Source organism: Podarcis melisellensis, assembly GCF_964234715.1.
Source record: "Podarcis melisellensis genome assembly, chromosome: 2".
Lineage (NCBI taxonomy): Eukaryota > Metazoa > Chordata > Lepidosauria > Squamata > Lacertidae > Podarcis > Podarcis melisellensis.
The window spans coordinates 16,045,327-16,072,074 of NC_138529.1; the positions used below are offsets into that span (position 1 = coordinate 16,045,327).

At 44.7% G+C, this 26,748-nt stretch overlaps 1 long non-coding RNA gene across 1 annotated transcript in view; it reads left to right on the forward strand.

The window, feature by feature from the left end:
• Positions 1 to 25,051, forward strand: part of LOC309363018 — an 85,166-nt gene extending 60,115 nt beyond the window's left edge. Inside the window, exon 4 of the long non-coding RNA XR_014165160.1 lies at positions 24,872 to 25,051. This is a non-coding gene — a long non-coding RNA (uncharacterized lncRNA). The remainder of the gene's footprint in view (positions 1 to 24,871) is intronic.
• Positions 25,052 to 26,748: the final 1,697 nt, after the last annotated feature.

Here is a 26,748-nt window from a genome sequence, read left to right on the forward strand (position 1 = left end):
AGGCAAGAGCATTAAGGCTTGTTGCGCGGAGCTTAGAGAACACCAGTCAAAGACTACATGACCTTTAAAAAGATCTAATAGTTTTCTCTGGTCACCCTCCTCAAAGGGGATTAAATTGCCCCTCTTGAAGGATTTATTCGAATCACAAAAGCTGCTTGTGTTCACACTTCCCATATCTGGATCCTTTTGCGTGCTGGATGCCGTTGAACCCCATGCTGCTATGGACACATCTGTGCTGCTTATTCCTGCTGTTCCAGCCAAACTCCTCTTTTGGCTGAACTGCAATAGGTCCAGACTAGAGATTGCTCACCATAAAGATTTGCAAAAGCTTTTGTTGTGGAACTTTATAGCTTTGCGGCTGCGAAGAGAAAAGAAGCATGATGCTAAAAGCAAGCGACCAAACAGTCTAGATTTGTAGATAAATGGTGTGTCAGTGTAGTGCTTAGAGGGTCGGCCTAGGACATTGGAGACCCGGGTTCGAATTCCTAGTTTGCTGCGGAGCTCAATGTGTAACCTTGGGCCAGTCACCACCTCATAGCACAAACCTACTTTGCAGGGTTGTTGTGAGGACTATAATGGAAAGAGAGAGAACTGTGTATGCCACATTGAGCTCCTTGGAGGGAAGGTAATAATATAAAAAAATGATTTTTAAAAATGAACATAAACTAGTCTTTCCAGAAGCCTCTCAGAGGGTTAGGGAGGCCACCTCCAATTGGAAACAACAAGTAAGTAGTGCCAGATTTCAAACACCCCTCAAGTCCCATAGGACACAGTCATTAATGTTTGGTAGGCCTACTAACCCTCTGGAAGGATATCTTCCAACATTTTTCTGATAAAAACAGTGCCGTCCTCTCCAACATTTCTCTGATGAAAATAGGGATGTCCTATTTCATATCCTCCAACATTTCTCCAGTGAAAACAGAGATGTCCCCTCCAACATTTCCCTGACGAAAATAGGGACATCCTATTCCATACCCTCCAATATTTCTCTGATGGAAATAGGGATGTTCTACCACACCCTCCAACATTTCTCCAATAAAAATAGGGATGTCCTGCCGGTGTTTAAAAAAGAAAAGGTTCTGACCTCCTTTTTACTCCTTTGCCTAGTCCTCAGACCTTAGTTGGCACAAAAGAGTCTTTGAGAAAGAGTATTCTTGCAGAGTATTGCTGCTTAAATTTCAGCTTTTACACATACCAAACACAACCAGCTTTCTACCATCCAACCAACCCACACCTAACACTAACATTGACCACTCTGTATATACAGGTACAATTTGGTGAAAGGTTGCAATGAGTCATTGTAGGCCGCTGACTCATGCTTTTAGCATTAAAGAAACAGCGGCCAATTTTTAGCCGTGACATGTCCTAAGGAAAAGCAGGACATTATGGGATCATATCAGAAACCCAGGTGGTTTCTGTAAATCTGGGACTGTCCCTGGAAAATAGGGACACTTGGAGGGTCTGGGAAAGGCTTTTTGGGGATGGATGCATGGAGGTACGGAGGGTGCAGTGGGGAAGTTAGGAAGAGAAAGACTGGTTTCATGAGTGCCTTTTACTCCCGTCATGTTTGATACAACCCAGTACCCCTTCCCTTTCCATTTCTCCATATTTAATTCATTGCAGTGCTGCATTTGACAAAACTCTATATCCTTGCCTGAATTTCTTGAATTAAAAGTTATCTTTTCTTTAGGATCTTATGCCTTATATCAACCAGCCTTTTAAGTAGAGATCTTAATACAGTACACAGGCATTTTCATTTCAGTGTCAATTAAATCCATTATGCTTAGCAGTTTTATCATGCTCTATCTTATGTGATGTTAAGTTAGGGCCAGCCTATCCATGAGGCAGGCTGAGGCACCTGCCTCAGGTGGTAAAACACCAAGAGGTGGCAGCCTATCTGCCCTACCTTTGGAGAAGTGGCAAGATTGTTAGAGATCACACTGAAATCTCATGATATCTTGAGCTTCTTCTTCTTTGGTGATCACTCATAGCTGAGTAAGGTTGTCTTCCATGAACATTGTTTGAACAGTGAGTTCGTAAGTGACTGTGGAGGCCAATTCTAGATCCACAAGTCCTTCCACAGTGGGAACATAGGTTTCTGGGCGAGAGTTGATCACGGTGAGGGTTTGCCAAGCGTGCCTTCCTCTTAGCATGTTTCTCCCTTTTGTCCTGAGTTTGAGCATCTTCGAAGCTCATGACATCTTTGGTAAAGGCTGTTCTCCAGTTGGAGCACTCACAGGCCGGTGTTTCCCAGTTGTTGTTGTTTATGCTACATTTTTTTAAAGATTTGCCTTGAGAGAGTCTTTAAACCTCTTTTGTTGACCACCAGCATTACGCTTTCCATTTTAAAGTTCGGAATGGAGTAGTTGCTTGGAAGACGATAATCAAGCATCCGCATAACATGACCTGTCCAACGAAGTTGATGTTGAAGAATCATTGCTTCAACACGGGTGATATTTATTTCTTCCAGGACACTGGCATTAGTTCTCCTGTCTTCCCAAGTGATGTGTTAAACACCGTTGATGGAATCTTTCAAGGAGCTGGAGATGGCGTTTATAAGTGGTCCATGTTTCACAAGCATACAGTAAGACTGGTAGTACAATAGCTTTGTAAACAAGCATTTTGGTTTCCCTGTGAATGTCCTGGTCCTCAAACACTCTGCACTTTAACTGGGAGAAAGCTGCACTTGCAGAGCTCAGGTGGTGCTGGATTTTGGCATCAATGTCGGCCCTTGTGGAAAGATAACTGCCCAGGTAGAAGTGATAGACAAGTGATAGACACTGTCCAACATTACACCATTGAGTTGGATTTGCTGCAGAGTGGTTGTTTTGTGCTTGTTGGTACAGCACCTTGGTTTTTTGGATGTTGAGCAATAGGCCAAGCTTTTTGTAAGCTTCAGCGGATATATTTAGGATGGTTTGGAGGTCATCTTCTGAGTGTGCACACACTACGTTGTCATCAGCATACTGAAGCTCTATGATGGAAGTCTTGAGCACTCTGCAAGATCTTGCCAGAACCCATCGTCATCAGCACTGGTTTGTGGGCATTGCCCACAACCCAGGTAAGGGAGGCTTCAGTGGGAAGGGGGAGCTTTGGGGTGGTGCTGGGAGTACGGCACCTTCCTGTTTTACCCCAGGCTGCAAAATAGGATGTGCCGCCCCTGTGCTAACTAAATTGACCCCCCCCATACAGTTCCACCAGATACATTTAAATTACAACCCTCTTTCAAACTATAACACAATACCAAAGTGATACCAAGAAAGGCGAAGCCATATATATATATAAACTTTTTCTTTCATTGAGTAACTGGACCTGTCTGTACATATAACATTTTAAAGGTGATTTGAAGAACTAATACGAAATATTTCCCGCATCTCTTTTTAATTCCGTTTTCCGTTGTAAGTCAGATAGCAACTGATATATTATTGATAATGCCGTTACCTGGCACATCATTATAACAAATTATTTGGGAGCGAAAAGCTTTCGGCAAACATGTAGAATTAATTGTATTTGCAGATCAGGATCTGCAGTGTAAGCTGGTCTTGTCTCTCGGCTGTTAGCGCTTAACATTTAATTAGTCAAGAACTTTGCTCATTAAACAGAAGTGTTCATCAATGAAAAGAGAACCTGCTGAATAGAGAGATATGGTGGACTCTTAGCAGGTTTAGGCTGAAATTGAAAGTGGCAGGGGAATTGCAAAAGCATTTAGCTGCCTCAGCCAGTGCCTTGCTTGGTGCATGTTGGCAGAGTGGAACTGAGGGTGGGGAGAAAGCTATGGGTCAATTTCTGGTCCCGCCCTTTCCATTGAAATCAATGGGAGGAGAAGGAGAGGCACACCTGCCTTTTTCACCTGGTTTGGGGTGTGTACTAAGGGACCAGGAATCCTTAAAAACCGTTGGAACCTATCCGCTTCCAAGAATACCCCTGGCATATCCCTTTGTGGTCCTTCAGATGTCAGAGCTCTGACACTGGTTGGGGCACACTTTGAAAGAGCATGAAGCATCAAAGAGGTAGGCTCCTACATCAGATCTCCCTCTCCAGGATTGGACCTCTACCTCCATTGTCCAATACTCTTCCAGGTACCATAGATGTCGCTTAGAGTTCAGATTTTACTTCTGTAGTAATTTAGTAGTAGAGAATCAGAACAATCTTTATTTGCATCAGCCACTAGCCATAGCAATAAAATAAAATGTACTGAAGATAGAGGTAAAAACTTAACTATAGAAAATTCATTTTGGGGGTTTACATCAATAATCAAATAATAGATCTTATTCTAATTGCCCCTGCTAAAAACCTTGCAGTTTTTGCTGTCACCTGATCATCTTGAACTGCTAAAAGAAAGGACATGGTAGCAATGGTTTAGCGACCCGGCATGAACAATAGTAGAGGGGTAATAACCTCACTCCTCAAATCTTTATGAAGAGTGCAAGCCAGAAGCACATAAGCCACTGACTCATAGTACAGTGGTACCTTGGGTTACAGACGCTTCAGGTTACAGACTCCGCAAACCCAGAAATAGTACCTCGGGTTAAGAACTTTGCTTCAGGATGAGAACAGAAATCGCGCAGCGGTGGCACGGCGGCAGCGGGAGGCCCCATTAGATAAAGCGCTGCCTCAGGTTAGGAACAATTTCAGGTTAAGAACGGACCTCCAGAATGAATTAAGTTCTTAACCCGAGGTACCACTGTAGTAGGAAGTATATGGGCTGTTAGAGAAGGGTTAGTACCTCTGGTGGGAGACATGTTCTGGGGTAGTCTGTCCACTTTCTTTTTTTTTTATAAGATATTTATTAAAGTTTTCAATATTAATACAATAAAAAGAAAATCAAAAAGAAAAAAGAAAAATATAACAAAAATACAAAACAGAAAATACTTAAAAACACACAAAATTTCAATAACTTATTTTTCATTAACTTATTTCCCAGACCTCCTCGTACCTCCCTTTTTTGTATTCCAATTCAATTGTTAGTTCAGCAAATCCTTATCAATATTTTTTAACCTACTTCTAAACCTTTTTTCCGTATTCTCTTAAAACATTACAGCTGAAAACCACTTAATTTCTATCCGACATCATTCTAACATTCAATAATTTTGTGATATTTCTGTAGATAGTCTTTAAATTTCTTCCAATCTTCTTCCGCTGGCTCTTCTCCCTGGTTAGTTTGTCCACTTTCGGTCCCCACCCAGCACTCAGCTCTCACCTGTGGCTCCTAGAAGCTGTCAGCATGTGACACACTGGGAACGCCTTTGACTGGCTCTCTAAACCATGTGAGGGGTAGCTGAGCCAGTGTGGTGTAGTGGTTAAGAGCGGTAGTCTCGTAATCTGGGGAACCGGGTTCGCTTCTCCGCTCCTCCACATGCAGCTGCTGGGTGACCTTGGGCTACTCATACTTCTTTGAAGTCTCTCAGCCCCACTCACCTCACAGAGTGTTTGTTGTGGGGGAGGAAGGGAAAGGAGACTGTTAGCCGTTTTGAGACTCCTTAGGGTAGTGATAAAGCGGGATTTCAAATCCGAACTCTTCTTCTTCTGATGGGTGTCTAGCCCTCAATGCAGTTTCCTATGCAGTGATGTAGCATGGGTTGCCAGTGCCTGGGACTGCATGGAGGAGGGGGGAGAGGGAAACGGACAGAATACACATGCACATACAACTACCTAATGGCATCCATGTCACCCAGGAAGTCACAGCCACAGAGATAACAAGAGTCGTTGCATTGTCTGGAGAGGTCACATCCTGGTTCGCACAGAGAAGCTGATTTCGACGGAGCACAGTGACAGAAGCATGCAGCTGCATTGAGGCAGCACCGGGTGTTGAAACTTTGTGCCCCTAACAATTTTGCACTGGGGCAAATGTCCCTGTCCCCCGTCCCCCGCCCGCCACGCTATGCCACTGTTCCTACGGTATAAAGTGGTTTCCTATACTTCTGGTCCTGCATGTTTTAATTTTCATTTTCTCCTTGGGCATGGAACCTAAAAACAGCCACTGACCCCCTATTCCAGTGTTTCATATCAAGTCCAAAGGGCATACAATTGTTCCTTTAAATTCTCGGGAGCACAAGGTAGGATGGCTACTTCCAACCATGAACATGATTTATAAAGGGTTATGCAAATGAAGGAGGAAGGCAAGGCTGGCTCAGTGGCTGCCATTTCCTTCTATGGAACAAAGTGAGCTGCTTACTGATTTTTTTATGCGGTACCTCTTCCACTCAGTTTGTGAACTTGGTGTAGATTTACATGGCTTAGATCTCATGAAATTTACCACATGGGAATCCTGTCTCTTGCAAGTTCTGTCCCCATTGATGGGCTCCAATTATGTACAATGAAAAGGATTAAACTGAGATAAATGGCATAATATAGATGGGGGGAAACAGCCTATTACATGATAGTTATATTAATTGCATGCCCTTGGGAATCCATCTTTAGATGTTTATTGCAGAAGATTCCCACCTGCAATGCTTCTTGGTCTAGACTGTAGAGCAAATTTACATGGACCCAGCATGTATCTTGGCCACAGGTACATTTTCAAGGTATGCTCTGCATCAGAAGCGGGGTAAAGGAAATTGTTGATGCAGCTGTTGCTTAGCAATCTTTTGGAAGTTTAGGTGAAATCTGTTAATTAGTTGGAGAAAGACTGTGACCTTTGATGTGTTGCTTAGCAACCGACAGCACCAGGGATATAGAAACGGGGAAAGTTTTGTTCAGGAGGATACAGTGAGAGTCAGTCTGAGTCAAGACATTAAACAAAAAACGTGGACTCCTTGGAGGATGTATTTACAAAACCTTTTGAAGCTTTGCCAATGTCAGAATTTCTATAGGAAATAACATTGGGGCTCATTCTCTAAATGCCAGCACCTTTCCCACAATAGAACAAATTAATTGCTTTGCAAGTTCCTCTTAATTCGGTTTTGGAATCCAGGACAACACTAATTATGATGTGGTTAATCAGATGAAGAGTAAATTAAAAGTTTGATTTGCCTTTTTGTTTTTTAAAGCAAATCTCTTGATCAGGGGTCAGCAAACTTTTTATGCGGGGGGCCAGTTCACTGTCCCTCAGAACTTGTGGTGGGCCGGAACATGCATGTGCATGCACACACACGTGTCCACATGCACATGCCTTCCCTCCCTCCCTCCTTCCCTCAGAGCAGCTGAGATACTCACCACGTTCAGACAGAGCGGGCTGGGCTGGGGAGGGGGTGCCCCGCTGGTGCTGGGTCTCGGCTTGCGTGGAGGGGCCACAGCCGCCCTGCTGGGAAGGGCCCCTACCCCAGGGTGTCCATGACCGTGCTGCTAATGTGCCACCACCCAGCAGCACAGAAGAGTCCTCCTCCTGTGGTGTAGTGGTTAGGAGCAATGGACTCGTAATCTGGTGAACTGGGTTCGCTTCCCCGCTCCTCCACATGCAGCTGCTGGGTGACCTTGGGCTAGTCACCCTTCTCTGAAGTCTCTCAGCCCCATTCACCTCACAGAGTGTTTGTTGTTGGGGAGGAAGGAAAAGGAGATTGTTAGCGGCTTTGAGACTCCTTTGGGTAGTGATAAAGTGGGATATCAAAGCCAAACTCCTCCTTCTCCTCCTCTTCTTCCTCCTCCCTCCTCACAGGCGCTCTGCTCCCGCTTCTTCCTGACCCTTCGCTTCTCCTCCCTTCTCAGAGCTAGACATCAACAAGGCGCCCTGCCATGCGCCTCACCCTGGTTGGAGCAGTGAGTCTCGGGAAGGGTCACCATTGGCCGCCAGCTCGTGTCAAACAGGACAATGGAGGGGAGGCCTGAGGTTGCTAAGGCTTCGGATTGGCCAGCGTTGTGGAAGTCTGAGCAATCTCAGAGCATGCTGGGAGATATAGTCCAGGGTTTTTTGTTTTTTTTTGCAAAAAATGGTGCCCGAAAAAGAAAGATAAAGAAAAGGCAATTGCGCCGATCCAAGTGGCGATTGCAGAACCGTTTGTGGGCTGGATTCAGAGGGCAATTGGGCCAGATCTGGCCCACGAGCCGTAGTTTACCGACCCCTACTTTTGATCCTTCAGCTCTAAATCTGACTATAGGAATTTGTTTTTAAAACACAAACTTCTGACTGTTGTGGCGCAGCAACTACAGAAAGGTTGATGCCTACATAGTTTTAGAGCAGCTCATCTTAGGGTGGAAACTGATTTTTTTGTGGGTTAGCAGACTGCAGAAAAACGAGACCACCTGGTGGCTTGGAATTTTAAATACAATGCTGGGCAGACATTAATGAAAGATGCTTAAAAGCGCTACAGCAGGCATGTCCAACTTCAAGTAGGCTGTGATCTACCATCCAATATAAAAAGCTGACCGTGATCTACCACACTCTCCCATTGTCATTCTTCAACCTAAACATATTATATTTGGCTGAGCTTATGATAGAAATAATAACAAATGATAGTCACTTCCATAAAACCTGAACAGTTCATTATAAATCAATATATTTTTAAAATACATCCTTTATATACTTGTAATTGTGTGTTTCTATAATACTTAAAGAAAATAACTTTGAGGACAGGGTCCTCCATAATCAGTGGTTCACAAAAGCTCGTGCCGTAATAAAAGTCTTTAAAGCACCCCAGGACTCTTGCTGTTTTTCAAATGAGTCAGGGGCATAGGTCAACCACAGTGGTTTCCCCCGTAGTTCAAAACAGAAATTGGGTAAACTCAACTGCAGAGTTGACAGCCTTCAAAACCACCTTAAGAACTGGACGAAACCTGTAGAAGCCCTTTTCCCTGATATGCCCTGTGTTGATGCAAACAGCAGTTGTTGTTTTAAACAGATTTACAACCCAATCCTATACATCTCTACCCATAAGTAGGTCCCATTGATCTTACGTAGTTACATGTAGGATTGGAGCTTGGAATCGGCATTGGTTTCAGTCTTGGTCTTAAAATGGAGTGTAGGAACAGCTAGGAGTCTTGAACAACAACCTTCTGCAGGAACGCATGAGCCATGTTGGTGACCCCTCATCATCACTACTTTGTGACCTTTTAGTTAGCCTAATAAAGGTACTATCCTGCTGTTGGCTTTTGAATTTATGGGGCAGTTCATATATCATTAATATAATGGGCATCAACTTCGCCCTGCTCAACCTATATATTCCTTTGAGTGTTTGTTTTCTGCAAGTACAATGCATGTCATGAGATTTGCTCAACTTTGTGATTTATCAGAAGCTCTCCCAACAACGACTACAGGGAAAATTAAATCCATAACTTTTTTTAAAGAAAAAAATTTCTGCTTATTAAGTGGCAATTTCTTTATTAGCAGCTGTTCATCAGCGTGCACAAGAAAAAAAAACAAGCTATAAGGTGCCATCAACAGCTGATACCTCTTATGGTAAAATAATGACACTGAATATTTTCACCCAATTACAATTCTTATATTTCAGTGGCTGGCAGTGAGAAATAAATGAGGCTAGATATTGGCATGAACTCAAAGGTGTGCTATAACATTGTCCTGTAATATTAACTTGCATAATCAAGTGAATTAATTAACAGATATCAGTCTAGTGTTTCCAAGGACACGTCTATAGCTACACACTTAAAGCAGATCGATCCCAGTTTAGTCTCCATAGCTTCCCCCACAGAATCTTGGGAACTGTAATTTGATGAGGGTGCTGAGAATTCTCTGTTAAACTTTGGCCTCCTATCCGACAGAACCATAGCCCCATGTTAGAATTCCTGCTCCATGATTGCAGTCATAGGCTTGTTGTCTATCACATGACAGTATATGTTTTGACTCCACAGAGTGGGAAGCAACGGAGACAGGATGTTTGTGTTACTGTGTTCCGTGAAGTGGGACTATTGTCCTTTGTTCTTTTTCTCTTTGCTGTCTGATGCTAGAGAGAGAGGGAGCCATGTTGCTGTGCTCCGTGTGTGTTTATATGTAAATAAAGTAGATTAGCCAAAATGCTGAGTTGCTGAGGTCTGTTACGCATCATGCGCAAACTCTGCAGATCCCTAAATGTGCCGGTGTCGGTTGGCATTGGTTGCTGTGATGTTCAGGCTGAAGAAAGCTTATGAAGCTCCCAAATGATCGACCAGGAGGGAGAGAACATGCTAGTCGGGCATGTTTCTCTACCAGGGTCCTACTTGAGTGTAGGCCGAACTCCTGACAGTTTTACCTAAGGAGAGAAAATGGCCACTGAAACAATTTACATCTTTAGAGATCTCCTGTGAAACTCTGGGCCCACACTGGAGGTTTTTAAGCAGACGTTGGATGGCCATCAGCCATGTTTGATCTAGTTGAGATTCCTGCATTGTGGGAATTGTACTAGATGACCCTCAGGGTGCCTTCCAATTCTACGATTCCATGATTATATATAGTGTGGCTTAATTCACACTTTTGAAGCATCTGGAGCTTACTTGCTCTGTCTTGTGTTTGTTTGGCACTTTGTTCTGATCCTTTCCTGTTTCCTGTTCACAGCTTCCATTAGCACAACAACTTAGTTGCCTGCTCTGGGGCGGTTGCTCTCCCCCTGTGTAATCTGGGAGTGCTCCTAGATCCAATACTGTCACTGGAAGCACAAGTGACACAGGAATAGCCTGGCCATGGTGACCCATAACACTATGTGGGGCTGCCTTGATGTTGTTGCTTTGGAAATGTTGTTGCTTTGGGAAGAGAGGCGAACTGATGCCAGTGTACTGGAAGAAGCAAAGATCACAAATGTTGAAGCAATGGTTCTTCAACGTCGACTTCGTTGGACTGGTCATGTTGTGCGGATGCCTGATGATCGTCTTCCAAAGCAACCACTCTATTCCAAACTTTAAAATGGAAAGCATAATGCTGGTGGTCCATAAAAGAGGCTTAAAGACTCTCTCAGGGCAAATCTAAAAAAATGCCTCCCAATTTATTCTCATACCAGTCGTGTGAGGTTTTGGCTAATTTGAGAGATAGTGACTAGGTTTGGGTCACCTAGTGAGCTTCATAGCTAAGTGGAGATTTGAACCCCGGTTTCCCTGCTCCTAAATTGTTGTAACCTGCCTTGGGAAAAGGGTAAAGGGGGGGGGCGGTTACTGGGCTGTTGTTTTTATTTTAATTATATATTTTTTGGTTTTATGTTTTGATTTGATTATACCTGAAGGAGTATCTCCACCTGCATTGCTCAGCCCGGACACTGAGGTCCAGTTCTGAGGGCCTTCTGGTGGTTCGCTCGCTGCGAGAAGTGAGGTTACAGGGAACCAGGCAGAGGGCCTTCTCTGCAGTGGCGCCCACCCTGTGGAATGACCACCCATCAGATGTCAAGGAGATAAACAACTGCACAACTTTTAGGAGATATCTGAAGGCAGCCCTGTATTGGGAAGTTTTGATGTTTTATATTTTATTATGTTTTTAAATGTTTTGGAGGCTGCCCAGAGGGACTGGGGCAACCCATCCAGATGGGGGGACATTATTATTATTATTATTATTATTATTATTATTATTAAGCTTCACCTGTAGAACGGCAGCATTTGACTTCAGACTATTGCCTCAATCATGTTATCTCTCCTTTGAGGATTAAAAAAAAATACATTCAGGTTTATTTTCTGCGCAGTCCCCCCCCCCCCTAATTTGGACAGAGCTCAGGGGAAACCTCCCCCAGGACCCCACTCTCCCGTAAAACCTGCCTGAGGGGAATTTGATACACCCGACTCTATGAGATTTCCCTGTCTTGCAACTGCAGAACAGTATTGCTGTAATTCAATTTATAGCACCGTAAAGCATAGCATTAACAACAACCGGAGCCAGAGACCAAAATCATAATGGGATTTATGCAAATCTCGTTTCCACCTGAGATGCCATGGAATTACTATTTGTAGAAATTATCATTTCATCTTGTCACATTGTAACATGTTGTGTCCTGGCTTTTGTACCTTGTTTCACCATGTTAAATCCTGAGGAGGAGGTGGAAATGACTGCAATATAAAAACTCATCGGCCTGCAGTGAGCTTTGCATTTCAGGCAAACAAGCCGTGTCAGACGTCAGGAATATGCCAGATGGTGTGAGAGATGTTGCTTTGAGGTTCTTACCTGGGGCAGGAAGGATGAAGGATTTTCTTGTTAGGAAAAAAATAAAAGTGAGAGAGATTGATGCTTACCCACTCTCTGTTTATACTTCTGAAACCTGTCTTCTGTTTAAAAACAACTGGGGAGGCAACAATGAATTGGGTGCTTTCCCTGCAGTCTCAGCACCTGAGATTTATTTATTTTTTGCCTCCAACACTTCACAGCTTTTCAATTTTCCATAAGGGTGTATGAAATCCCAGGGTCATGCAGATGCCAATCAAACTCCCCATACTGTGCTTTCCTTCCCCTTCTCTCCCCTGCTTGATTATTTACCCCTCATATCTCTGTTTTGAGCGCATCACCTCTGGGTGTTGTCTAAGAAAATGCTGTGTTTCTGGCTCCAGCTGTTTGCAAATTACACATTCCTAGCAGTGGAGCTGACAAAAGGTTGCCATTTCTTGTTTTATCTGGTGGAACCCATGTTCGACATTTGGCTCCTTCCAATGGTGGTGAGATCACCAGACGCTCCTTTCTCTTCTGTTTCGGAAAAAGGAACCAGTACTAAAAAAGAGGTTTCATCGTTACTGCCATGCTGTATCATTTGTTTGTTAGCAGCAAAAGGAGAGGCAAAACCGAAAATGATTCTGAAAAGTGCCTTTATCAGGTAATAATAGCCCTACTAAATCAGTGAGAGAGATGCTTCTTTGACAGGAGAATCATGCAGTCTTCTGGCCCCGAGGAAGGTTGTCATCAGGGAAAATGCACTCAACATTTTATTGTTTTATTAAGAGCTATTATTATTTGATGAATATATTCTTTCCAGTGCTGTCTTTGAGACTTTTCTGTTGTTTCCTTTGAAGCACTGGGCAGGTGGGAATCATAAAATCGTAAAACCACGATGCTTGCATGGAATGTTGTGGGAAATTAAAAGTGTGGCTAAACTCAGCTGGCTGGTGATGCTCAGAGTGCCAGGTTAGGAGGGGAAATTGAGGTAGGCATCAGGTATTGGGCACTTGCCAGGCTTATGAGCTCCTGGCACCTGTCCAAGGATTTCACACACTGACCCTGGACCTGCATAACATATTTACACCAAGCCTGCACAATTTCTCACATATCCAACCAAATGCCACCCACTAGGTAAATTGGGTCCTCCCTTAAAGAGGGCACGTATTGCGGTGAGACCTGGAAACCGACACCCTGTGTTGTGGGTGGGTACGATTGGTCAGCCACAACACCCGATTGGTAGGTCTCTCGTAGCTGGGTGCAATCTGGCCAATGGGACGCAGTCCAAACGGTTTGAAGGACCTATTTAAACCTATGCACGTGACCCAGAGCTTCCTCTTTTGGCGCGTGCATTCGGAACACCTGCCCACCTCTCCTGACATTTAGGGCTTTGTGCTTGACCTTGCTATGCCGTCATGTGTCGTCTGTCGTTGGGACACGGGCATGGCAGGAATTTCCCCACTTGGCTGATTGGCTGTTGCCATTTCACCTGCCGCGTAGTAAATCGTCACAACTTGTAAGGTTGCGGATAGACTCTGGTTCAGGTGATAGGGATGGGAGAACGCTCTCGCCATCCCTTTGTGAAGGGTATTCCCTTAAAGGAATCCAGGGACTCGATGGTTTGGTCATCCCCTGAGAGGGGGTTGTGCCTTTGCCTGAGTCCAGGGGGACATTTGGGTGGCGGAGATAGCCTGTTCCTGGCTTTCCGCTTATCCAGGTGTTCACCCTTGGCTGACCTATTCTGGTGCTCTGGGTCAGCGCTCCCTGCATGGCAGGGAGCTAGTCAAACCAGAGCCTATGCAACCAGTCACTTTCTGTAATCAATAAAGTTGTGGCTTAAATTCTGCCAAAACCAAAATTTGAGTCAAGTGTGAATTTATTTAGGGGGGTGTTTCTGGGTCTGAACACAGAAAAAGTAAAGGTAAAGGATCCCTGGACGGTTAAGTCCAGTCAAAGGCGACTATGGGGTTGCAGCGCTCATCTCGCTTTCAGGCAGAGGGAGTCGGTGTTTGTCCACAGACAGCTTTCTGGGTCATGTGGCCAGCATAACTAAACTGCTTCTGGTGCAACGGAACACCGTGACGGAAACCAAAGTGCACGGAAACACCGTTTACCTTCCCACTGGAGTGGTACCTATTTATCTACTTGCACTGGTATGCTTTCAAACTGCTAGGTTGGCAGGAGCTAGAACAGAGCAATGGGAGCTCACCCTGTCGCGGGGATTTGCACTGCCAACCTTCTGATTGGCAAGTCCAAGAGGCTCAGTGGATTAGACCACAGCGCCACCTGCATCCTACTAGACATGCATTGTGGCCAGTCAGGTGCCTGACACCCTGCCTGCCCTGTTGTTGTTTTTTTGGAGTCCCAGCATGTAGCAGAAGCAGGAATTTCACAGATCCACATGAGGAATGTGTTCACAGAGTAGTTCCATATCCTAGAAGCGATACCATTTTTGGCATTGCACCATCAACTTTCGGTGTGAAAGGAATAAATATGTATGCCATGACTGCTTCTTATCCACTTGCACGTATTCTGCAGTTGTACAAGCTTTTTGCTGTGTTTTATTTTTGGTCAGTTTTGTGTGCCTGCCCAGATTCTGTGATACCAGATGTCCCTGTTTTTGTTTTGCTAGAACTTTTCATTAGGCTTGCTGCTGAATTCCGTGGTGTCTGAAATTCAGCATTTTACCGGTCTTTTGATATTGTGATCTCTTCTAGTTGTGAACCGGAGCCACAGTCACACTTTTGCAGTGGTCAGTCTTGATTAGCATGTGATGGGGTGAACTCACAGGAGCACTGTGCACTTATTCCAGATTGTTTAGTGCCAAGTTCCACAATGACATGGTTTTGACAGAACTCACTTGTTCTACTACAGGCTGGCAAACTCATCTTTCGCAACGAAATAATTGAAAACATAGTTAGCTTTTTAGGAATTCATGGTAATATTCTCTGTTTAAATTTAGCAGGTCAAAGGAGCTGGACAAGAAACAATTTTATTAGGAAGTTTTGTAAGGAGGACTTTACAAATTTTTGTTAAAAGGATTAAAAATAGCCTGCAAGTCAGAGCTGTTCCGCCTGGCCTTTGGTTTGGACTCAGTCTGACCCTTATGTTTCCCTCCCCTTATGGTTTTGATCTATGGGCTACTTTTAAAATGAGGCTGCATTTTAAATTGCATTTTAACCTGTATTTTAAATTGTCCGCCCCATTATGTTTACTGTAATTTTACTGGTGTTATCCACCCTGAGCCCGGTTCTGGCTGGGGAGGGCGGAGTATAAATAAATTTTATTTAGATTTATAGCTGTATCTATAGTAACAAAATGCAAAATTAGAAAGGAATTAATAAAACCCTTAGAAGGGGTTGAAGAAAGTCTTATGCTGTGATAGCCAAATATTTGTTACGTTGTTTTTTGAGTTGTTATGTTGGAAAATATGTGCAAAAACCAATAAGAAAATTATATTCATCCTATGGAGCGAATGCAGGCTTTCGCTGAAGCCTGGAGAGCGAGAGGGGTTGGTGCGCACCGACCCCTCTCGCTCTCCAGGCTTCAGGCAGCTATCCGCAACCCTTCTGAGCACGGCGGGAGCAGCCTGCAGCCTGAAGCCCGGGGAGCGCAGCGCCAACTCCCACTGTGCTCCCCGGGCTTCAGGCAGCTATCCGCAAGCCTTTGGAGCCTGCTTGGGCTTCCCCCGCTCCCAGCCCTACAAGCTCCGGGAGCGGCGGTGACGTTGTGTGCAATCTTGCTGCCACTCCTGGACCTGTTCTGGGGGCTGGGGTCAGGGTAAGCTCGGGCTTCCCCCGACCCAGCCCCGCGGCTAAAAACGAAGCCAAGACAGCCAGCGGGATCCATCTGGAGAGGTTGCGCGCGGCGAAAGAGGAAGCCAAGACAGCGAGCGGGATGGATCCCGCTCGCTGTCTTGGCTTCTTTGCTCTTTGGGGCTGGGGGGGAAATAATTTTTTCCCCTTTATTCCCCCCCCTAAAAACTAGGTGTGCCCTATGGTCCGGTGCGCCTTATGGAGCGAAAAATACGGTAATTAGAAAGGGTTTTAGAAAACCATCAGTTGAGGTTGAAGGAAGTCTTAGGCTGTGATAGCCAAAGATTTTGAAATGATGTTTAAAAGGATGATATGTTGGAAAATATGTGTAAAAACCAATAAAAATTATTTATTAAAAAAAGGAAAGAAATTGAGGGGGAAATCCTAATACAACGCATCATTGAAAATTTACCCCCATATGGGAATTGAACCTGCAACCTTGGCATTATCAGCAACACACTCTAACCAACTGAGCTACCCAGGCTTGATCCTTTCTCATCTCCTTCGTTCCCAACAGTGATGGCTTGGTCATCTTTTCCTGATTTTTCCTAACTGCCAACAATTAAGAAGTATTCCTGTAAGAAGAACAAGTCAGCTATGCACTTGGCTCTCAAATTATCCCTGAAAGTATATTTTGCTTTTATGAACAGCAATCTCTTCCTTAGCTTGGATGGATAAGAAGAATATACTTTCCTCATTTATGAGAAAACTTGTATTATGGCCTCAAGGCTCTTGTTTAATAAAGAAAGAAAGCTTTTCCAGATCCACACAATCTTATTTTTGAAAGAGAAAATAACCCTATCATTACACTCTGTGACACTGATCTGTGGTATAGAGCGAAGAAAACGAACTCTTAAATGGTGCCATATTAAATATTTGAAGTCAAAAAATAATATATATATAGCTATTTCCTGCAAGAGCTGTTATTAGGGGCTTATGAAGAAGTGTTCTTTGTAGAAATAAAGATGCGTGGTAATGGACCTGTAAGCCGATTTGCATGACACATTTAAATTACTACCTCATTGCTCGATATAATCTATCTCTGGAGACATTTCAAATAAAGCACATTTTGAGAGAGAAGTATATGTTTAATATCAGTACTGTCCAAGGTGAATCAGATTGTTTTCAGCATTTGAAGAATGTAGAATGAAGGCAGATTAGTGATGGTGGGGTGATGGCAACAACCCCTTGATGGGATACAAGAAATGGGGATTGCAAGTTGTTCATTAACCAAATTTAGCTTGGAAGCTTTATGGATTTTACATTAGCAACAAAATGCAGAAATCTAGAATGGCCTTTTTTTGGAACATGTGGGGATCTAAAGGTCTTCACAAAGATCAAAATCCGAATTGCTGCAACTGACCAGAAACAGAACTTTATTTGGTTTGATCTGGTCCTATACTTGCAGCTTGATCTGCAAAAATCAGCCAAATGAAGCATCTCGTGCCAAGAAGGTAAGCATTATGACCTGCTGACCAGTGTTATCTAGACAAAACCAGATAAATGTATAAAGCATACTGTTATGTTTCCAAGGGGGTTGCTCGGGAGCAAGCAAGCAAATATCTCCCTACTTGGCTGTGAAGTCTTTTGGCTTTGCTGCCAAAATAAACTTTATCTGTCCGGAGCACCACTCTCCCATGGCTGACTCAATCGCTGGCAGAATCCGTGAGTGGGCGGTTCTTAAACTTTCCCCAGCAAAGCAGCTTCTTGACGCCCAATCTGCGCCTCCCTTCTCGGTGCGAATGCTTTCTGCGCAAAGAGGGCGTGGGCAGCGGAGGACCCCTTCCCTCCCTGCTTCTCCCAGGCAAGGAGTCCTGGGACCGCCTCGCCACTTCCGACTCCTGCACCTCCTCTCCACTGGAGCCGCGTTTACTCTCCTCCGTTGAAGAGGAGCTACTTCCCACGATCCCTGGAGGCTCTCTATAATCCATTTGGCTTTTGCTCTCTCCCTCCTGCACTGATGGCAGTTCCCTGGCACATACCTTATAGGTCACTTCAGTTGTCTTCTTCAGAAGCCTACAAAAACCTGGACCTAGATCTCTTATAACACTATAAGTGCATTAGCTCTATAGATTATTCATTTAAACACACACACACACAAAATACAAATAAGGACTTGAATAATAAAAAAAATATAGAGATGCCTATTATTTATTTGTCATGCTTTTAAAACACCCTTCAATCAAAGTACCTAGGGCGGTATACAATTCATCTTAAGAACACAGCATAAAACATCATAAACTTCCTCTAAAGTACAGAAGGGACATGGGTGGTGCTGTGGTCTAAACCACAGAGCCTAGGGCTTGCTGATCAGAAGGTTGGTGGTTCGAATCCCTGCGACGGGGTGAGCTCCCATTGTTTGGTCCCAGCTCCTGCCCACCTAGCAGTTTGAAAGCACCTAAAAGTGCAAGTAGATAAATAGGTACCGCTCTGGTGGGAAAGTAAACGGCGTTTCTGTGCACTGCTCTGGTTCGCCAGAAGCGGCTTAGTCATGCTGGCCACATGACCCAGAAGCTGTCTGCGAACAAACGCTGGCTCCCTCGGCCTATAGAACGAGATCAGTGCACAACCCCAGAGTTGCCTGCGACTGGACCTAACGGTCAGGGATACCTTTACCTTTTAAAGTACAGAAGTAATTTCATATAAGAGATATACAATTATGTAGATCTCACAAGTAGATTGGTTGGTTTTTGCAAACCTACCACTCTCTGCAGGACAAGCAGTTGCAATTGGGTGATTTATAAATAAAGCATCTACTTACCCAGAGTTCCATTTTAATTGGTGTGGTTCATCGGCGTGGACTTGGCTGGTGCCAATACAAGTCCCATGTCATCTAAATCAAGATGCTAATGTCAAAGCACCTGGAGGGGTTTGTCTGAGTAGCTTTCCAGTTCAATACCACCACCAGGAAAATCTCTGCAAGGTCTTTATTGGCATGTGTTCCCCGAACGACTAGTTGTATAAAGTGGCATCTCCCGTTAGTGTCTGTGGTGATGCTGGCTGTGTATCTGGAAATCTAAAAAGCCAGTTAATATCCTTTTAATTGCTGGAGTTCAGTGTCTCATTTCTGCCTTGGAAATGTGCCAGCAGAGAGATGGACACTGGGGAATGAAAGTGACAGCTTTTGCCAAGTTACTTCTATAGTGTACTATTTTAGCCTATTTCCATCAGTAGCTCCCAGATTTTAAATGGAAAAATGAGAAACAAAAATAGTCAGATTTCTCCAGATTCTCCAGATTTTTGGTCATGGTAATCACCCGTATTGGCACTTCTTTTTATGTCCACAACCACCATTTTGTGCTGGCACTCACAGCACTTATCAGTACAGTGATACCTCGGGTTAAGTACTTAATTCGTTCCGGAGGTCCGTTCTTAACCTGAAACTGTTCTTAACCTGAAGCACCACTTTAGCTAATGGGGCCTCCTGCTGCTGCCGCGCCGCTGGAGCATGATTTCTGTTCTCATCCTGAAGCAAAGTTCTTAACCTGAAGCACTATTTCTGGGTTAGCGGAGTCTGTAACCTGAAGCGTATGTAACCTGAAGTGTATGTAACCCGAGGTACCACTGTATGTGGGTATTGGAACCACTTAAAAAAACCAAACCAAACCAAAACAAAACAAAACAAAAGGTCCATTCCTAATTCAAAGAGGCTCATTGTGATTTCATGATAGACCGGGTTTGGAATCTTGGGAGTCGGCTCATTGAATACATTCTTCTTGCATAGGATTGTGCTGCAAATCTTTACTTGGTGTGCCAACGAACACACGCCATCTGCTCAAACAAGCATCGTGCTCAAAGTATTTCCACATGGCAACACTACAGCCTTAAAAATACATTTGCCATAGGTGCAACTGGGGAATCTGGGTCTTAAATGGTGCTAATTGAAAGGCCAGTTCCAATAGGAACATGCAGCAGCAGCAGGAGGGACAAAATAAGGAAAAGACACATGAAAGGTTGCATTCTGACATCATGTTTTTCATAGGGAGAAGGATTAGCATTTCCTGATAATCCTCCAGCTCTTTTTCCTGTGATACTGATACAGGCAGCCCCCAATTTAAGCACATTCAATATGCACGCAACTGCGCGTCGCAACAAACCCAGAAGTGATTTGTAAAATCCCCCAAATAAGCCCAGAAGAATCCAGAAAGGTCAGAAAAGACACAGAGACAGCACCTGGCAATTGCACGGGCCTTTGCAATTGAAATCCCAAGAGTCCTTGCACCAACCGTTGAGGCCTGCGGGGAGTTAAGAGTTTGAGGAAGGAGATTGTGAGAATGCGATGGTCTTGGAGTTTGGCGGAGTTTTTGCTCTGATTTTTTTTTTAAAAAATGCATTTCTTGATCTCACCCACTCTGCTCGACGCCCACTCTGCTCGACGGTGAAGATTAAAATTTATTCTGAACGTATTGAAACAGAATGCTGGGAAAACCACCGAGTTATTAGTGAGGCAGCATTTGTGTTATTTCAGCTTGTCTGCAGTGTAAAAGTATTACGATATGAAGGAATCATTGCAGCATGATTGACAGTTCGAGCGGGATAGACAACTCTAGTAAAATGTGCTGTGGCTGTAATCTAATGTGACTACCAAGGCTATAACTAATGCTGGTTGACTAGTAAAAGGCCATAATAAATATGTTGGTAGCTTGTCCTTATTATAGGGCGGATGCCTGGCTTAGACTGCCAAGCTTCATTAGGCTGCTTTACGGCACCCCAGTGTATCATTTTTTTCCTGCGTGTTGTAATTTTCAGAATTACAGTAGCATGTCCTAAGGCTGCCATAACAGAGGCTGTGCTGTAAAATGAAAAGCATTTTGGACAGGCACAGGGCATGGATATTTGCAATCTGCCATTCTGCAAAACTGATAAATGGGGAGAATGCTGATTAAAGAAGAGGTTTCTTTCTTTTAAAAAAACAAACAAAAACAAGTTAATTGCTACCTAGCACTGGTTTCCACAGAGCAGCAGGTTTAATCCTTGTGCCAAAAAGATGGGCGTTGCCCTTAAGATGCCAAGAAGCACAGGAGAGAACGGTGGAGCCTGCCTAAAGATTTCTAGCAAGATTTCTAAGTACAGGCAACCCCTCATTTACGCTTGTTCAATATGTGTGTGAATGCTCACATGTGCATTGCGCTGAGCCTGGAAGTTACCCAGAAATGTCACAGAGAGGGGTGGAATGGGGCAGGGGCAGAATGGGGTGTTTGCAGGGTTTCCCCAGTGATTTCAAATAGATTTCACTGACTCACACGGTCCCTCAGAAGACAACCTCCGGGTTAAAAGCTGTACATGGTGCAGCTCTTTCTCCCTTGTACTAACAAGACATGATGCATGTTTCTATCATCAGGGTTACATGTGCACATTATCATAGTAACCACACAGTGCTACACCAAATTGATGCTCCCATCTTTCCCCCTCCCACTGTTTGGTCATATAGTCGCAGCTACTTCATTTTCAGAGACAAAAGTTCAGATTAAGCATGCCTCTTTCTGGAGGGTCTAATCAGTCATGAATGTGCCCATTTTCTGATCTCTCTCTCGGACTGGGATTAGGATGAATAATCAAGCTGTATAGAAATGTGAATTTAAGACCACCATTCAGAATTTCCTTTACTTTCCTGCTTAGACTTCGGCCCTCATACCAATTATTATTTTTGTACAGTATACAAGCATGTTCTCAAGCAGCATGTTTTCAAGCAGACCTGCAAGGCACAGTTGTAAGTCTTGTCAAGACTTTAAAAACTCTCTAAACTGCTGCTCTCCCTCTCCTCCAAGATGTTTTTTCTACCACCAAGGTTCCAGGTGCATGTTTGTGTGGCGAGTTCCCACCTCCCCCTCAGAAATAAAGACACGAGACACAAGAATTCGAGTTAATGGGTCAAATTAGGCCACAATTTTATTGATTACAGGAATTGAGCAGTATTGGCTTAGGCATTGGTCCTATCAACTAACCGGCGGCTTCAGCCCACTTGCTTGAAGACCGGTAAGGGTTAACCACCAGTAGGGGAAGTCCCGCTGATGCACATCAACTAGGAGCTCCCCCGGGGTCACTGCTCGGGGGTGTGCCGTGGGCCCACACATCCATAGGCTTAGGACAAGGGCACGCCTCCCGGAATCCTTTACCAGACTACCCTTTGTTTTGGGGGAAGGTGATGGCACTTCCTTCCCCCCTTCATCTGCATAATAATACCCCCACCAATGCCTAACCGCCCATACCGGGAGTTGTGACGGTTTGCTACGAAGTAGGAGAAAACCAAATGGCTGGTGCCAATCTGCCAACTGGAAAAATTCCTACCAGGCCCCTTGACGGCAACCAACCGAAGTCCATAGCAACGTCAGAGAGCCTAGCCTAAAGGGTGGGAGGGGAGGGAAAACCTGATCAGCTGAGGCGCGGGAAAGAGGGAGCTCCTCGGCCACGCCAGCCATAAATAGAGCCGGCCACACCTCCCGGGCCAGCCGACTGGCTGGTCGGGGTGGTGACGCGTCCGAGGATTCCCCTGGTACCGTGGGGGCTGAAAGCCAGCCCCCATGTGTGTGTGGAGGGGCATGAAGCCCACAACCCCACCTCCTCCCTAGCTCTGAAGTGGCTTTGTGAGAGGGCCCAGCATACATGTGGAATCTCACAGGGCAGGAAGGGTTTAAAATAAAGCACATGGAAGCAAAACATCAAAACCCCTGTGTGCTTCAAGTTTTGTTTAGCAAACCCGCAGATTCCTTTCCATTCCACCGTTTGACAGATACGTTTGAAAAGATTGATTCCGAAGTCCGTGTTTTGCCATGTGATACTTGCACTTATTGAATGATGGCTCAGTGCTGTGGCACAGCTAACACAACCCAGCTATCACCGATAAGCCTTTCTTATCTTTTTTGTATTAGGAGAGAGAGAGAGAGTGTGTGTGTACTTATCGAGGGAATACAGTTCCCCTCTGGAGCCATATTCACTGAGTGGTAACCAATTCATCTGATTGGCTGAAGTGAACTTAAAAAGAAGCAAGCTGGCTTAGACTAAAGGTTAATCTAGCCTAGCACCCTACTTTCCGCAGATGCCTACAGAAAACTTCCAAGCCAAGCTTGAAGGCAATAGACATTACCTCCTGTTGATCCTCATCACCTGGTATTCAGAGGCAGGCTGCATGTAAACCTGGTGCCATAGTATTGTACGCATGACCATTTCCTGCTCCAGTGCTCTCCCACCACTGGTGTTTGAAGTGGAGTACACATGTTGATGTTACCCACAATCCCTAGATATAGCTCCCATAGTTTATTGAGGAATACTGATGTTTGATGCATTTACCATCAAACTAGTTCCCATCAGATTTGAAAAGTCACAGTTAGGCAAAGGTGTGTACATCTGAGGCAGTGTGCATGTGCATGGTGTCATTGAACTGGAGTTCACTGGGTTTGCAAGCAAGAGGAAATAAATGGAACAGTGTGCATTGGGTAAAAGTAAAAAAAGGGTAAAGGACCCCTGGACATTAAATCCAGTCAAAGGTGGTTATGGGGTGTGGCGCTCATCTTGCTTTCAGTTCGAGGAAGCCGGCGTTTGTCCACAGACTGCTTTCCAGGTCATGTGGCCAGCATGACTGAATCGCTTTCTGGTGCAACAGGACATTGTGATGGAAACCAGAGTGCACGGAAACGCCGTTTACCTTCCTGCCACAGTGGTACCTATTTATTTACTCATGCTGGTGTGCTTTCAAACTGCTAGGTTGGCAGGAGCCGGGAAAGAGCAACAGGAGCTCACCCCGTCACGGGGATTCAAACCGCCCACCTTCCAATCGGCAAACCCAAGAGGCTCAGTGGTTTAGACCACAGCGCCACCCGCGTCCACATTGGGTGCAGGGCCATTCCGCAAGAGAGGGAATGGTGGGAGTTGTTCAACAGTGGAACAGCCTCCCGCTCGGTAGTGGACTCTCCTCCCTTGGAGGTTTCCAAGCAGAGGTTGGTGGGGCCATCTGTCATGGATGCTTTAGCTGAGATTCCTGCATGAAACCTTGGTGTCCCTCCCAACTATACAGTTCTGTGAAAACTTGCTTACATTTGTAATCAATAAAAGTTGTGTCCCAAGTACTGTTTGTTGGCATCCTTCGGTGGTCGAGATGCCAGCTGACTAGCCCTCAGCTGGATCATGCCCTTCCAGCCATGACGATTCCCCGATCTCTGGTGCGACGTAAATCAGCGACTCAGACTTCAAAAGCCCAAGCATGCTATATTAGCAGAGCATACTGTGCAAACAGAACAGGCGTGAGGCTTGTGGAAACATACTAACAGCTAAAGATTTATTAAGCAAAAATCAGGACAAAGAAAACATGTCGCCTCCCTGCTCCTCAGAGAGACAGAGTCTAAAGCAAAAGCTATACACACATGGAAGTTCCCAGCAGACTGTGCTGGTATATAAACAGACATGTGACATGCAACAGTTCCATGTCTGCAACTAGAGGTGGAATGGAATTTTCCAACACTGTTGTCCTGTGTTTCAGTTGTGTCTTGTTTGTGTGTGTGCCTGTCCCCGCTCATGGCTTCACCACGCCCGGTCCCACAATGTCTGGAGGGCCACAGATTCCCCCCTGCTCCCTGCACTGTAAGGCTATGAGCAAGGACCATGTGATACAACTGGGCTTTCTTTTGAGAACACCTGAAAGGCTGAGCTCCACTTTTGATTTCATGTACGTTGCTGAAAAGAAGATTTAGCCTCCACAAGCTGTATTTCGTCCCTGCTGTACACTGACACGTTTTTAAAAAGAAATACTGTTTCCATAATTTGAACAAACAAGTTGCTCTTTATGGCCCCTTTCTGGGTGATGCACTGCCCCATTCATAGTCTATCAATATAACTGGGCCACTAACATTTTACAAAGGAGACATAAAGAGGTTAAAAATGTTAGGAGAGTTCTTAGGTTCTCTGCCATCTCCCCCGCCCAGGGTTATTTCCTCTACCCCTCTCTTGAGTTTTTATCTCAGAATAATAGGATGGTTTGTGCTGAGGTGTGTGTTTGCCTCCATGCTTTATAGTTCTTGTTATTACTGCAGTGTTGACCTCAGCACATTTTATTTAGGTTTTTCTGTTTTTCATTTTTTAGTAAACAGCATTATGGAACAACGATTGGACAGCACGTATGAGAAAAGGAATGATTGATGAAAGACGAGCCGCTGGAGAGAGCCCCAATCTGCAAGACACTGAGAATCTTCAGCGACAGGAAGGGAGGAACTGATTTTTCAGTGCATTTGGGGGGGGGGGGAGAGAGAAGTTTACGTAAAATAAATAAAAATCCAATGAATAAATAGCATTGTAAATTCTAGGAAGCAGAGATGACGGCATTATGCATTTTATCACGCACACAGCAATCTGGAGTCTGTGTTAGTTTTGAAAGTTCTCAGAGCTACGAAGCCATTCTAAAAAGAGTGTTTAGATTGCCAGCAGTCTTCCGGCAAGGTTTGAAAAGGTGCTGTTGTTTAGTCATGTCCGACTCTTCGTGACCCATGGACCAGAGCACGCCAGGCACTCCTGTCTTCCACTGCCTCCCGCAGTTTGGTCAAACTCATGCTGGTAGCTTCGAGAACACTGTCCAACCATCTCATCCTCTATCGTTCCCTTCTCCTTGTGCCCTCCATCTTCCCCAACATCAGGGTCTTTTCCAGGGAGTCTTCTCTTCTCATGAGGTGGCCAAAGTATTGGAGCCTCAGCTTCAAGATCTGTCCTTCCAGTGAGCACTCAGGGCTGATTTCCTTCAGAATGGATAGGTTTGATCCTCTTGCAGTCCATGGGACTCTCAAGAGTCTCCTCCAGCATCAATTCTCTGGCGATCAGTCTTCTTTATGGTCCAGCTCTCACTTCCATACATCACTACAGTACTGGGAAAACCATAGCTTTAACTATATGGACCTTTGTCAGTAAGGTGATGTCTCTGCTTTTTGAGATGCTGTCTAGGTTTGTCATTGCTTTTCTCCCAAGAAGCAGGAATCTTTTAATTTCGTGGCTGCTGTCACCATCTGCAGTGATCATTGAGCCCAAGAAAGTAAAATCTCTCACTGCCTCTATTTCTTCCCCTTCTATTTGCCAGGAGTTGAAAAGGTAGGTGACCTTTAATACCTTCCGGTTCCAGCCCTGTCCCAGGGGCCAGTTCACACTCACCCACCCAAGTTAACAATCTGATACTTCTTCTTTGGTGATCACTCATAGCCGAGTAAGATTGTCTTCCGACAATCTGATACATGCAGTGGAGGAAAGGGCACGCATCCTTTGCACAGGATACAAACCTTTGTGATGCAAACGCTGTGCCGTACACAGTAGGTCAAATTCACAATTGTTCTTCCCTGCCTTTTGAAAGGGAAGGGTCACACAATGTTTGGCTCAAGCAGATATGGACCTACATCAAAGGTGGGCAGAATTCAGATCTTGTCGCATCTGCCACCCTGATCTGCCAGCCAGATGCAAAATAACCCAAGAGTCAAACAGAGCCTAAGAAAATGTTTTCAGCATTAAACTTTTAGGGAACTCGCAGTCCTTGCACTCAGAAGTCCATTTATTAGCTTTGTACACACTCCCAATTGCTCTGTATCCCATGCACTCTGACCCCTGGTTTGGAAAGTGATGTGCACGAGATGCTAGCCACAAATCCGTATCTGTTATTATTAATATTAATCATAGAATCATAGAGTTGGAAGAGACCACAAGGGCCCTCGAGTCCAACCCCCTGCCAAGCAGGAAACACCATCAGAGCACTCCTGACATATGGTTGTCAAGCCTCTGCTTAAAGACCTCCAAAGAAGGAGACTCCACCACACTCATTGGCAGCAAATTCCACTGTCGAACAGCTCTTACTGTCAGGAAGTTCTTCCTAATGTTTAGGTGGAATCTTCTTTCTTGTAGTTTGGATCCATTGCTCCGTGTCTGCTTCTCTGGAGCAGCAGAAAACAATCTTTCTCCCTCCTCTATGTGACATCCTTTTATATATTT